Source organism: Corvus brachyrhynchos, unplaced genomic scaffold (assembly GCF_000691975.1).
Source record: "Corvus brachyrhynchos isolate BGI_N302 unplaced genomic scaffold, ASM69197v1 scaffold331, whole genome shotgun sequence".
NCBI classification, from domain to species: Eukaryota; Metazoa; Chordata; class Aves; order Passeriformes; family Corvidae; genus Corvus; species Corvus brachyrhynchos.
This window is the reverse complement of record NW_008237229.1, coordinates 3,331,113-3,344,642: the sequence shown is the minus strand read 5'-3', so window position 1 is coordinate 3,344,642 and position 13,530 is coordinate 3,331,113. Positions and strand designations below refer to the sequence as shown.

Below are 13,530 nucleotides of genomic sequence, written 5' to 3'. Positions count from 1 at the left end.
TTGACTGAAATGCTGAACACCACTACACAAGAACTGAGGTTATGGGATACAGAGATTCCATGCCTTCGTCTTTCTTAAGTGATTCTGTTTTCTCCATAGCTCATATTCCACCTGGTCTTTCTGTGGTGGCTGAGACTCTCACATTCTCCCTGTAAAGGCTGTTCCAGCTCTTCTGGCATACTTAAGGACGTGCTGGGTGAGAGAAAAGCAGAGGACACTATCATACTGAGCAGTTCATCGGGCAGAGCAGTTTTCTGAATGTTAGAGATTTACAAGTAGATCTCTTCAAGCAGAGGAAGGAAATTTTCCATATCTCAATTGCTGATAGCAGCAGAGCACTGCCCATGGAGGATGGAGCTGAGCCCATCAGCACATACAGTGGTCTCAAGCTGCAGGGCTGCACAGCCTACCTTTCACCTTGTATCCACATCCAGCCCTATCCTGAGTAACTAACCAGCACTGTTTTGAGAAAAAAGTAGACCTTCAGGGAAGAGGCCAGTAAATCCTTGAAGATGCACTGAACAAGGCTTTCACATCGCAGGGAAAGAAGAAATTCTGTAACTTCAGCATTTCCCATTTGCTCATTCAGTGGCTTGCTGATTAACAACACATTGTTCTTTAAGGAGTTCCACTCTGAGGTCCATAAATCTCCTCATGGATTACACTACAGTGGCTGGTGACCTGCAGTGAAATGCTGAACAGAAGCTACTTTTTGGAACGATGCCTTGGTAAGAAAACTGCTACTGCATGGATTAGTAAAGTGATTAGTGAGGACCTTTGTTATTCCAAGGTTAAGGCTCTGGAACTGCAAACTTCTTTGTATCTTTTATTAAAACTTTGTTCTACTAAGCATTAAAAACTGTTCTGGCCCATGCTCAAATTAGTAATGCATCATTCTCTACCTACTTAACCCCAGGAAGGTGATATAGCTCAAGATTTAGTTTATCTTTGGCACTATAGAACAATCAATTCAGTGGGAAGCACTCTAAAGAGCTTTTTGAACATTTTCATATGCATTTTAGAGGAGATCTGAGAAAACTTAAAAGTACAGTACAAGAGAACAATGCAAAAAAAAAGTACCTTGCTGAAAATATTGAGAAGTTTGGTACAGTTTTCATGTCACCTCTGTTCCAGTTTCACACAATATAATTCTTCCATACAGTGATATTCAAAATCTTCAAAATCATTAATGAAGTGGCATCAATGCTTTGCAACTATGAACAAAATTTTTGAATGTCCTGTACCATATTCACAGCTCTGCCACTACCAAACATGACTGCAAGCTGCCTGTGCTTCCAGCTATTTAATTTAACATCATAGGAAGTGAGAAGTACAATTTTCCATATAATGTTGGCTTTGGAAAACACTTTGCACATTTTTTGTCATTGTCGGGTTTTCTTGTTTGGTTTTGTTGTTGTTTTGGGGTTTTATTTGCCCCCTTTTTACTAGAAGAAATGCATTAAGTAATAAGACCTGAGATATTTATTTGTTCTTGTTATTAATTTGGCAACAATTATATAGAATTATATTAGTCCTCAGGACAGTTGTACTTTACAGGAAGGTTCCAGAAAGCATCTATGATAGTACCATCTGCTAGCTAGTGTTTCACTCCTCCCACTTTCTACAGGGCCATTCATGTAGGACACAGAACTGCAGCTCAGTCTGTAGCTGCCCATGGGGACTATGACTTTAGAAGTAGAGAAGATCAAGGCAAAGTTAGTCTCAAATTCTTGTTTCAAGAGACATGGAGGATTCAAGGATTCACTGGGTAAATCTCATCTCATTCCATTCTGAGTCATTCCAGACAATTTTTCTTTCTGAATCAGTTTGCCACAGATACTGTAAATAAAAACCTGTGTTTTCAGAAAGAGGAATGATAGAGACAGTTTTATGTTTCCAATTACTTTCATCCATTGTCACCTCCACACAATATCCATGATGGTGACTCTCCCATTTCCTTGGCTATCAATTAGGCTTGTTTAAAGTATAAGATTCATGATCCAGTTCTTATATACTGACCCTATAGCTTTTTTGTTACATTCCACATACATTTAACATGAAGATTCTGAGAGTTCTGGATTTGGGTAATCCCTGCATGTACAAGAGTACACAAGAACAGGAAAGCGAAGCAACAATCCTCTAGAGAGATGATGCTTTTTTTACCAGGAGGATAACTTTTGATGTGCTAGGAAAATTAGCAGACAGTAAACAGATCTAACAATAAAAGCTACATAAGCCTTGTTGAGGCAGAGGGACAATGTACATAAGAAGTGCACTTTTTTTTTGGTTTTTAGAAGGTAATTTATTGAGTGGCCTCTGTTGACTGTGAACTCAACCTAAAAAAGAGGGCACTTAATCTTTTTAGGCTTTCAGTTTGAGAAAATACTTGTTTGTATATATGTAAGAGAAGGAAGCAATCAGCTTCACTAAATAGCAAAGGTGTTATTACCCTAACTCTTCTAATAAACCCAATTTTTTTCTCATATTTTTTTGGCCCTACAGCAAAGTAGCTTAATCTAGGGTCTCCCCTAACTCATTTATGTCTATGTGGACCTTTAGGGTGGTGATTATCTAGGGAAACCTAAATAAAACATTTCTAAATTCCCAATACTCAATAGTTTCTGGATATTGCCTATTTGTACCTTAAGATCTGTACAACCAAAGATGACATCATTTTGTATCACTTACCATTAAAGTATGCTAACATGGTATTCCAATAGAGAAGGACACTTATTTTTCTCAGTAAGGAGAGATACTGCACTGCATTAATAAAAGCATTTAGAGTATTAAAAGCAAATTATCTGGCCACTACTGATCTCTTATATGTCTGAATGGGAGGTTTGGTCTTTTTCTGATTTTCAGTTCAGGCTCCTTTAAAGCAGGCACAGTGTTCACATGCCTCTCTTCTCTGATTTCTCTTTCTTAAAGACCTATCTTTGCTTTTGTTTCTCCCTATGCCAGCATAGTTAATGATTCACTGCAGAGTTTATAGACTATTGGTGAAGAAGCAAATTGAAGGGAGAACATGAGGAGCTGATGGTTTTTTGACACCAGCAGGATCACAGAAGTAATGGAGAGAAAGCGATGTACAGGGAAAACATTAGATGCTTCAATACAATCTAGCTTCATAGCTCCCTGAGCCCATAGGAAATGTGCCCTCCTTTGCAGAACAACTGAAAAGTTTTCTCAAGGAGCAGTTGCTTTGTCTGCATCCCTTCCTTTCTCTCTACAAAAGTAACTAGAAAGGGAGAAGAGGAATGAAAACTGCCTCCTCCTCACGCCCTGTGCAGGCATCCATAGTTATTGGTGATATGGAACCTTTATTCCTGCCTCCTTACAAAAAGCAAGGAGGCACTAAGAATCAAAAACAACCACAAAAAAAGAAAAAAATAACTCCAAGCCAGAAGCAATCTTCTTGTCCATTTTATAACTACAATTTACTATCACAAAACAACTGAGAACAGATTGTGGGAAGAAGACACTCTTTTCTTCATGCCACCTTCTCCCCCTCCTACTTTCTGGGAAGACTTAAAAAGTATATATAAAGATTAAACATGCAATTTCTAAAAGATTAAAGAAAGCTGGTGATTTGAAACAAAAATGCAGTTTGGCCATTTCTATTAAATTTTGGTTGTCAAGACAGCCAGGTTTTTAACATTACTATTCTTGGATTTTCTTGGAGTCAATATTTACTATGGTACTGTGGTTGCACATACAAAGTTTTGAAATCCCCTTTCTCCTTAGATTATCACTGTATGTGTTTTGTGATGACTCAAAAAGTACTAGAGATTTATAGGGGTTTTTTCTTCTTTTTTTTTTTCATATTTTTTATTTTTAAACAACTACATTTCTCAACTATCAGGATAACTAAGTGTTCAGTGCTGATGATTTGAAACAATTTCAATGCAAATAATAACTAATATTTAAAATTCAACATAGACAAAGGAGTTAAAATTTCAGTAAAATCTAATGTGCACACATCCCACATTTCTGCAATGTCTAAGGGTTTCACAAACACATTAGCTACTAATAGGATCATTGTTTTCAGAGGGAGCCATGAAATTATCATTCTTGTAAACTGAAACCATATTTCAGTATCAACAGCCAAAGACATCTTTTTAAATTTATCTTTCAGTCTCATTACAGAAGTCATGTGGGAAAGAAAAAGATTCCTCAACATTTTATTGATGTCAGCAAAGGCTTGTGATTCATATAATTGACTTCATACCCAGGCACCAGTGAAAGTATTATCAGCAGGTAATGATTTTCTTATAAAAGTCTATTCTCCAAGAAATGTTGAGAAAGTGATAAAGGAGCTCCTGAAGGGCTTTTGTTTGCTTTTGGTTTTATTAATTTATGTAAAACTATAGTACAGGCCTAGGCTCAGAAGAAATAGACTGGTCTACATTCTGCACTTTCAGAATAACAGGTAATACCAAGGACAAGAGATCAAGTCAATATAAACGGCCAAGACTTTTAATTAGAGTTTGAACAGAAGGAATATGCTTGTAATGCTGCCAGAGTTTCCTTGTCTCAGCAGTGTTGTCAGTATAGTAGGGAACCAGCACAGACAAGTGTGTCACTGTGGCACAATTTGCCATGTTGACGTACTGGCAGTTTCATGTACTGTTTTGTTGCCTTCAGACTTGCTCTTTGTCAGGCAAGTGCAGAGATAGTCATGTGGGAATACAACAAGGTCGCATGCTGCAGACCACAGTATAACCACGTTATATTTACCTAACACAAGCAGTTGGTGAGCAGGGTTACTAAAAAGCAGGGTTACTAAAAATGCAGCCAGCCTAGACAAGACTTCTCTTCTGTGCTGATTTAAAATATCCAAAACAGTTTCTGGAGTGCTCAGAGCTGACCAAAGACCTAAGAGCTTCTGAGACAATTGAGGTCCAGGACATTTCAGAGATCTCTTCACATTCAGCACTGACCTTACAGGCTGCCTGAACTCAGACTACCTCTGAATCATATTTTGTTTTGACACAGGTAATACTAGAGCCCTATGAATGACCACAAGGCAGATATATATCTGCCCAGGATCACCGCAAATGCCATGAGGTAATCAGAAGTTACCTATCAAATGAGCGCATTTCACATTCAAGGTAAACCAATGCACATCCCTTTGGGAGTATCAGTTGTCATGCCACAGATTGTCCTTAATAATCCTCCTGCAGTCAAATGTATGACATTTGGTGTAATTTGAACCTCCAAGACCTTCATATTCAACAGCATAAAGCCCGTGAGAATAAAGCTCCATCTACAATCAAGGTATTCAGGCATTATTAAGAAAGCATAGGATGAGGTAAAATAAATAATTTTTTTTTTTAACAGAGAAGAAAAACATTAAAAAAAAAAAAGTTAGTAAAAATATTAACAAACCAAAAGCCAAAGTGAATGAGAACATGGATAGCTCTGAAGTACAAGAATAGTACTTGAGAGTAATGTTGTATAACTTTATCAGCCTCTTTTTTTCATACTATGCTTAATGCAACAGGAATTTAAAAAGATGATTACCTGAATCTGGTCAAGTGTCATTTTACTGAGGGTGTGTAATACCACTACTCCAAGTGTACCAAAAAAAACCCAACCTACTCTGGAGGTGAAAAAAAAAAAAAAGACATTGCAATTTAAATTGCCATTGATTTTAAAGTCCTGAAACCAGAGGAGCAAACAAAATAAACCTGACTAATGGGCAGGGAGAGTAGCATAACTGTCAGCTTACTTTGAATGAACTAGGCATTTTTCTTTACAAAAATCCCAAACAATCCTTTTCTTCCCCTGTTAATGCAGTTTTTGAACTCCTTCTTTTCTGTTAAAGAATGCATGTTTCTGCACCTAAAAAATTAAAATAGTAAGAATCTTTATTATTTACTTATTCTCTCCCATCACCAAACTTGGAATAAGAAGTTAGGTCTTACTATTCTCTCTTTCCTCAGTGTTGTTTCCCCAATAAAATGCTAAGAAATATTGGTGGAAGAGTTTAGTGAAAGCCTTTATGCAGCCCTTATACTTTTGAGTGGTGCATCAGTGCTTCAGAAGGATAATAACCTTATCACCTCAGCCACATGAAGTGAAGTGAATATTTAATTTTGCCAACCTTTTGAAAATGGGGGTTAAACAGGAAAGAGAACAGTGAAACTTTTTTATTTCCTTGATGGTTATTATTCAAACAAAATTCAAATTAGAAGTACTAAAATTCTAAAACTTTCACTTCATAATATTCCAGTTAGTATCTAAGTAAGCCCTCAAGGCTTCTAGGTTGAAGACAAAGTTCAGATGAAAAGTTCCTCTAGGAATAACTGATACTGTCTTCTAAAGGCTAGTGAGTTGAATAATTAATAAGAAATACTGAAAACTTGGTGCGATAAAAGCATCCATGCCACATTTTGATGATCTTTTTTCCCTTTTAATAATACTTAATATTGTCTGTAGTGTTCTCTCTTCCTGTTTACTTATATAATGTAGCTCTTTATAGAGACAGTGATTTCATACATACATATAGATTTAAGTGCACACATACATGTGTGCGTGCACACACACACACACGTGTACCATTCCTTTTCTGTCCTCTTCTTTTCCAGTCTCTGCAGCTGCTGTACTCACAAATCTGTGCCTTCTCCATTCCCCAGTTTTAACAAGAACACAAAATGCCCTGTGGCGACAGGGAATTGTGCAGCCAGCCCATTAAGTTTACTGCAGCTATAGGAGGAACTCAGAAGCAGCTGCTGCTGTGGATGGAGCTGAGTGGGCATATGTAGCTGGCTGAGTATTCTTGAGGAGTTTTAATGGGCCATCATCATGACATGTCACTCTCCAAAATGACTATTTGTCACTCACTCTCTTAAAAAGACAGTTTGGCAGCTTTGGGAGGTAAAAACCATCTGTATACTGTGCCTCATCATGTACTAATTGCGTAATATTTATGGGGGGTGGGGGGACAGCAATACTGTATTGTAGCACCACCAAGAGCCTATAGACAATATAACATATTCATAACAGGAACTGGAAAAAAAGAGACCTGCTTCCCCCCCAGGCACAGACTTCAAACTTTTCAGAAATCAGCTTCCTAGAATGGAAACAGACCACACTCTTTGCAAACAACACACACATTGGAATCCTTATAGAGCTTTTCAATATTCAGCTTTGCGTGGGGTTTTTCGGTTGTTTTTTGGGTTTTTTTTTGGTGGTGGTGTGGTTTGTTTTTTTCCCCACACTACTGTCAGTCTATCAGTGTCTATTACTTAGAGTACTCATTCTGAGTATCTCAGTAACAAAATAGCATCATTGACAAACCAAGCCATAGAACAGATTTTCCATCTAACTTTTTATACAAAAACTGCTTGTTTTTACTCAAATAGATTTAATTTTTGATTAAAGAAGCCAGTGACTCAAACTCCATTTATAGAAGTTCAAAAAACAATTAAATCATGTGAAAATACCACTGCAGTGAAACTCTATTTACAAATTCCTGAATGTTTATTCTTACTAGCTCTATTTTGGGTCTTACTTCTTCTCCAGGAAAGGGCCTAAGTTCCCTTCCAGACATGCCAACAGCATTTCACATGATCCATATCTATTCATAATGCACCATACAACTTGGCATTATATACTAAACCAACGTATTTGCTGGTCCAGTGGCTTGATTTATTTTGTTGCCAAGAATCACTGAAGCTGTAAGACAAAATTCTCTTAAAGACACTACACTCTATTTCAGCAGCACAATAAACTTGTGTTAAGGATGCTTTCTCCCTGCATTCCCCACATATGGCTTCTACAAAAGTGTTCAGGCTTAAAAAATGTAGCATGGCAAACAAACACACCTCAGACCCCAGCATACTTCATAGAAGAATATCTCTGAGCTAGCAGATGTCCACGAGCTTGAAAAGTTTATGTATGTGTAGCAGCTCACAGAAACAGAACCTTCAAGAAACTTCACTCATTCTTCTTCTCAAATTACTTCATCATTACACATGAAACAATCTCTGCTTGCACAATATTAACACACATACAATAAAGAACTGTTCCTTGAGCATGTATTTTTCTTGAATGAAACACATACATAGATGTGCAAATATATATATCTATAGTAATATTATTTTTTCTTCTTATATCACTGTATATACTTCTATTAATTGTTATTTCAGTATAGTTAGTTTATTTTTTAGTTAGTTATTATGACCAGACAATGCATGAATGCACTATCCCTTTTATCTATTTGCCTTCAGTAATGAAAAATTAATGCTTTTACTTTTTTATCTGTTCTTGAAAACAGAAATAAGAAATTAGAATACAAATACGGTGATTGGAAAGTTGTTTCTCCCATAATGCTTTTTCTACTCAGCCATAATAATTTGGGCCTAGGATTTCAACCATGGAAAATGAGAGCACATTAGAGGATCTATTTTTTCATCTCTAACTCTGTAATCTATAGAATTGTCTGTAACAGCACTGCACAGGAAAAATAATCATGCACATTTCTTGTTTGACTACCATATCAATAATACCAAATTTTCAAACAAAAATGAATTTGGTATTAAAGTATTTTCTGATATAAGATACATACTTATATTGAATGTATTTGTTTTAGATTGGAAATTATACCTCTCATATTGTCTCTTCTTTGTCAAACTACTGATCTATAGTTTAGAGTGATTATCCTCTTTCTGCTTCAACTATCCAAAATAGCTTTCAGCATTGCTTGGCTGATAATGATTTTTCTCATAGGAACCTGCTTCCAAAGAACATTAGTACCAAGGAATAGACACCCGGAGGGTGTAGAGCTTTTTTCGTATGTTTTTGTTTTAGTTTTATGTTGTATCAATTCCTCACATTTAATTTGCTTTTGAAAGTTTACTGCTACCAGATATCAAGTCATAATCTTACCTTGTGTGTTAGTGGGAAGTGCTGAAACCCGACAGACTGGAAGACAATGGTAAAATACTTAACTGTAAAGCAGTGTTAGTAATTAGGGTTATGTGCTCATAGAAGCTTATAAAGTACTGGACTACCGAAGAGAGCGTGATCTGATCATTTTAATGATTAAAGATTTGCAATACAGAAAAAGTGCAGTTAACTGGGTCCACATACTCACTAACCTATTATTTCCTGAAAACAATAATGGACTTGTTAATTAATATTTACAAAAATGTCGGAACAAAACAGAATTCACATGTTGTTCTAAATACTAATTTTAATTTTTAACAAAAATGATAATACAGATGTCAGGATAACAGTGTTATTGTGTTTTGCTTCTTAAAAACTAAATTACTATTGTCTTTCTCTATAAAATTCTATATGTTTTAAAAAATGCAATACTTGATGCTGATTTTCGTGAAAGATATATAGCAAACTTTAAATTTTCCACATGAAAAAATTGGTTATATGTTATAAAATATTTCACACCACCCAGGTATTTCCCAAAGCATTTTCAAAAATCTAATCCCATAAGTCTTCTCACCAAGATCAGTGAGACTACTCCTATACCTAAAGTGCAAAATGAGGATTTTGATACAATGCCCACATCAGACGTAACTAGTACCTCGGAAGGCATGTGGTGGAGAAAGTCACAACTGCCCAGAGCTGACAGTGGGTCATGGAAATAAGTCAAGAACAGAGAATTTGAACACAAGATTTTACTATAGCATTTTGAAATCAGTAATTTATTTCATATGAAAAGGGCAGCAATGAATATCTATAGTAAAGCATTATAGTTTCATTGCTACTATGACCAAATAAAGTGGAGTATTAGATACCTTCCTGTAGACATTTATCTTGTGTCTTAAAATGAGTTCAGGTAAAAAAGAGCAAAAGAATCCCTTGGTTAATTTATTAACATAAAACACAGGTTAGTGTTGCTAGTGTGTTTACATTTCATTTAGAATCTCTTAGAGTCTGGGCTTGATCAAACACCCTAACAATTTCTGTAGTGCTTTCCCTTAACTACTGTGACCCATTTCTAACACTGCAGTAAAGGTAAAAGTAAAGTTAAAACACTGAATGACAAATAACACACCCTTTTTTTCAGTAGACTATAGAACAATTTTTATTTTCTTTCCCCTACTATTATATATTTCACTGAAGGTAGTTTATCATATTGATTTTTACCCAAAAGTGTTTCTCAAGTCCATCCATCCACCCATATATATCGGCTAGTTAATCCACAGCCCATTGTTCAAAATTCACTTCAAAACCTAGGGAAATTTGACCCAGTGCTACATCAAATTATACCTGTTTTAGAATTTCCTAACTAGGAAATCATCCTTATCCATGTGCATTGTGTCAGGGCTTTCTTAACAGTCATGAAAGCTGGTACTAAGCATATGCCTAAGTACCTTCCTGAAATAAAGCCTTAACCCCTGTTCAAAGAGGAAGGTTGCTTCAATGAACGTGTGCCACACATGCCTTATTATAAGAAGCAGCATTGAAAGATCAAGTGATTCCATTACATAAATTCACACTGTAGCTGTTCAGTATTCAGAACAAGCTGAAGCAGGGTACGCACAGTTAGTACGGACACTTGAAAGTCTGCTTGAAATTGTTTAGATCATTTAAAGCGATCCTTTGTCAATAGATACGTTAAGAGGTTTGATTTCTCCCTAGGTTTTTTTTTTAACCATTCAAACTTGCAGGCCTGCAAGGACTTTCTGATATAACCAGGCTGATCTCAAGATAGTAATTCATATCTTGATAGGCATTTAAACTCCATAGGATTAAGGTCTGGGAAATAAATGTGTTTAATGCCCATGTTTTCTGCTTGTTTTCAGAAAATATTTGAGGGGGAGGATAATCCATATTTCAAACCCATAAAAAACTGCCTTAACATGAACAATACTAGGTTAATTGTAAATTCTCCCAGCTTAGAAGGATTTTAACAGTTCTACGTAAAGGGCAGTGCTCTCTTAGTGCCTTTTTCTATGATGGTGGGTTTCATTTAACAAAGAAAATCTCATCAAATTCCTATGCAATCATTATACCTTGTTTCCTTAAATCATATTTTGACATTTCAAATGATGTGAGAAGATATTTATGAGTTAAGATTGAAATTCACTTGTATTTAAAAAAAAAACCCAGCATGGATATGAGATTTGCCATGTACAATGCTGATGCCAATCCAAGATTTTTTCATCTGTTATTCATGTTTTCACCCTATTTTTGTTGTATTTGTTACTCATTGCCATTGAATGATGGTGATACAGTCAATGCATGTGCCATTGATAAACAAATTTTGAGAAAATAGTGAAATGGAAGGTATTATTTTACACTGGTCATGTATACTTAATGAATCGACATTGAAATTCAAATTGTGCATACCTGTTTCTAATTCTGTAAGCTATCTGGATTCTACTGAAAATTTTAATGTCTTCTTTCAAAACTTATTTCTGAAGGTTGCAGTACTTCACATATATTGAGAAATTCAATTTCCAAAGAGACCCCTCTGATTATCTGAAACAACAAGTCCTTTTGACACTATAAAGGACAGTGAAAAGGATACATAATTTAAATTCTTGGGTGGTCTCTGATGAAATTACACCACTCTTACCTAATGACCATTTTCTTGTTGAACCCCTTCTTAGTGAGCTTTGGTTCAATGAAAATAGCGCACACAGTGAGCTACTTATGAGAACACTCCCTGCTTCTGAAACATTGTGGTGAACATGAAGGCACAGGAGTTACTAGAATTGTGCATTCTGTAAGCTGCAAACAAGATCAGTCATCTGAATTTAATCTACCTCAAATGTTCCAACTTAAACGACTGCTACTAATTTGTCTGTCATACTTCTGGTGTACCATCAAACATCTCCTTAAGGGATCTTTTATTATAGTATCTGATTGTTTTATTATAGCATCTGATCCATTTTATAACTAAATCTGAAAACAATGAATTACTTTTGGAGATTAGAGTTTAAATCACTGTAATACTTGCCCCCAGCATCCAAGACTGATCTTTGCTAAGTTTCACTTGACACAGCATGTAAACTTCTCTACCAGATTGTCTGAGCACTCTCAAAGCTTAATTGATCCAATTTGCATGTCACATCCTGGCAGAATTGTGCATCATTTCTATCCTCTTGGACTAAGTGATCACCATCTAATCACTTTGTATACAAAGCAGATGGAAAGTTTCCAGCTCCTTTGCTATCCCCTTGCATGCATCCATATTAAAGCAATTCTAATTCAACAAACAATCTGATCTTTCTGTATTTTTATAGGATTACTCTCTCATTGATAGGCCTTCTGTCACCAATTGTAATGTTCAGAACATTATACTCAAGGCATTTTCACTTTTGTCTCGCACCTTCTGTGTGGTCCCTTAAAATGATCATTTCATTTAACAAAGTCCCCTTAGGGAAGTTCTATGCAGCTTGGTGTAAATCAGCACAACTCTGTGCACTGCAAGAAAGGTACAATTTCTAATTATTCAGGATCCTGTAGTTCTAAGGGAAAACAAATAATTAATTATATCCCTATTCGTAAAGCTCTGAGGCTTGTACATTAATAGATAGTGCCAAAACTTTTATATCTGTTAAAAGGAAAATGTATCTTTAAATTCAGTAAATATTTTTCTGACAGTAACTGCTTCTGCACATGAAACTATTGTGAAAGCTGTCATTTAAACACAATGACAGTTTAGTAAATAGTTATGTTGTTCACAAATACATGAAAGCTACCTTGTTAAAATAACACAAATAGGAGATTCTGCAAAGAAAAGTGACAAGCAGATTAGTCAAATTAATGAAGGATCTACACATTTCAAATCACTAAATTCAAACTTTATGAAGTGAACAGAAAGTTCTACTTCCTAATCTCACTAGTGATTCACTGATGGAATTTATATTCTCCACCTGTCTCTAGTTTATAAACATCTTCAAACGTTGTTATGTGTCTTCAGCCATATTCTTTCCACACATTCCTACCTGTTGAATCCGTTGTCCAATAGTGCCTCTGCTCTTCTGGGAGTTTGTGGCTGGCTTATTTTTTTCCTACATACATCCTTTTCATCACTTCTTCCACTTTTGTTCTCTCCATTAATCTCTATTCATATTTGCTCAATAAAATTTATGAGAAGGCAAAGAAATTGTTCAGGGATTTTTGAAATTTGTTTTCAGTGAAGAATACATGAGAGACTCTAAAGTGTGTTGTTCACAGAAGTCATCAATCACTGGTGGTCAGTGTTCATGACAGCTCAAGATAAGGGATACCCTTCAGTTTGCTCTGCAGCTACTTTTAAAACTTGTGGAAGATTAGAAGGTAAAACCAGTGCATACATAAGAGAATAAAGGAACCAGAATACACTATTAAATTGTGAAATAATTTTTGCCAAAGGTAAAGTATGCCAGTTCACTTATAAAACCATGCTTTTGTGTCCATATATACACAAAATAGTGTCACAAATGGAAGGATAGTAGTTGTTCAATGGCAAACCTAGCAAATTCAATGTTAACAGGTAAAGAAGAAAATTAATTAACCAAGTAAGCCAATTTAATCATAAAAATATGCATTAGGACAGTAAATAGACTTTCT

At 35.6% G+C, this 13,530-nt stretch overlaps 1 protein-coding gene across 1 annotated transcript in view; it reads right to left on the bottom strand.

Annotated features, from left to right (window-relative positions):
- CDH7 (cadherin 7) overlaps window positions 1-13,530 on the bottom strand; it is an 84,959-nt gene that overhangs the window by 45,864 nt on the left and 25,565 nt on the right. The window lies entirely within an intron of this gene.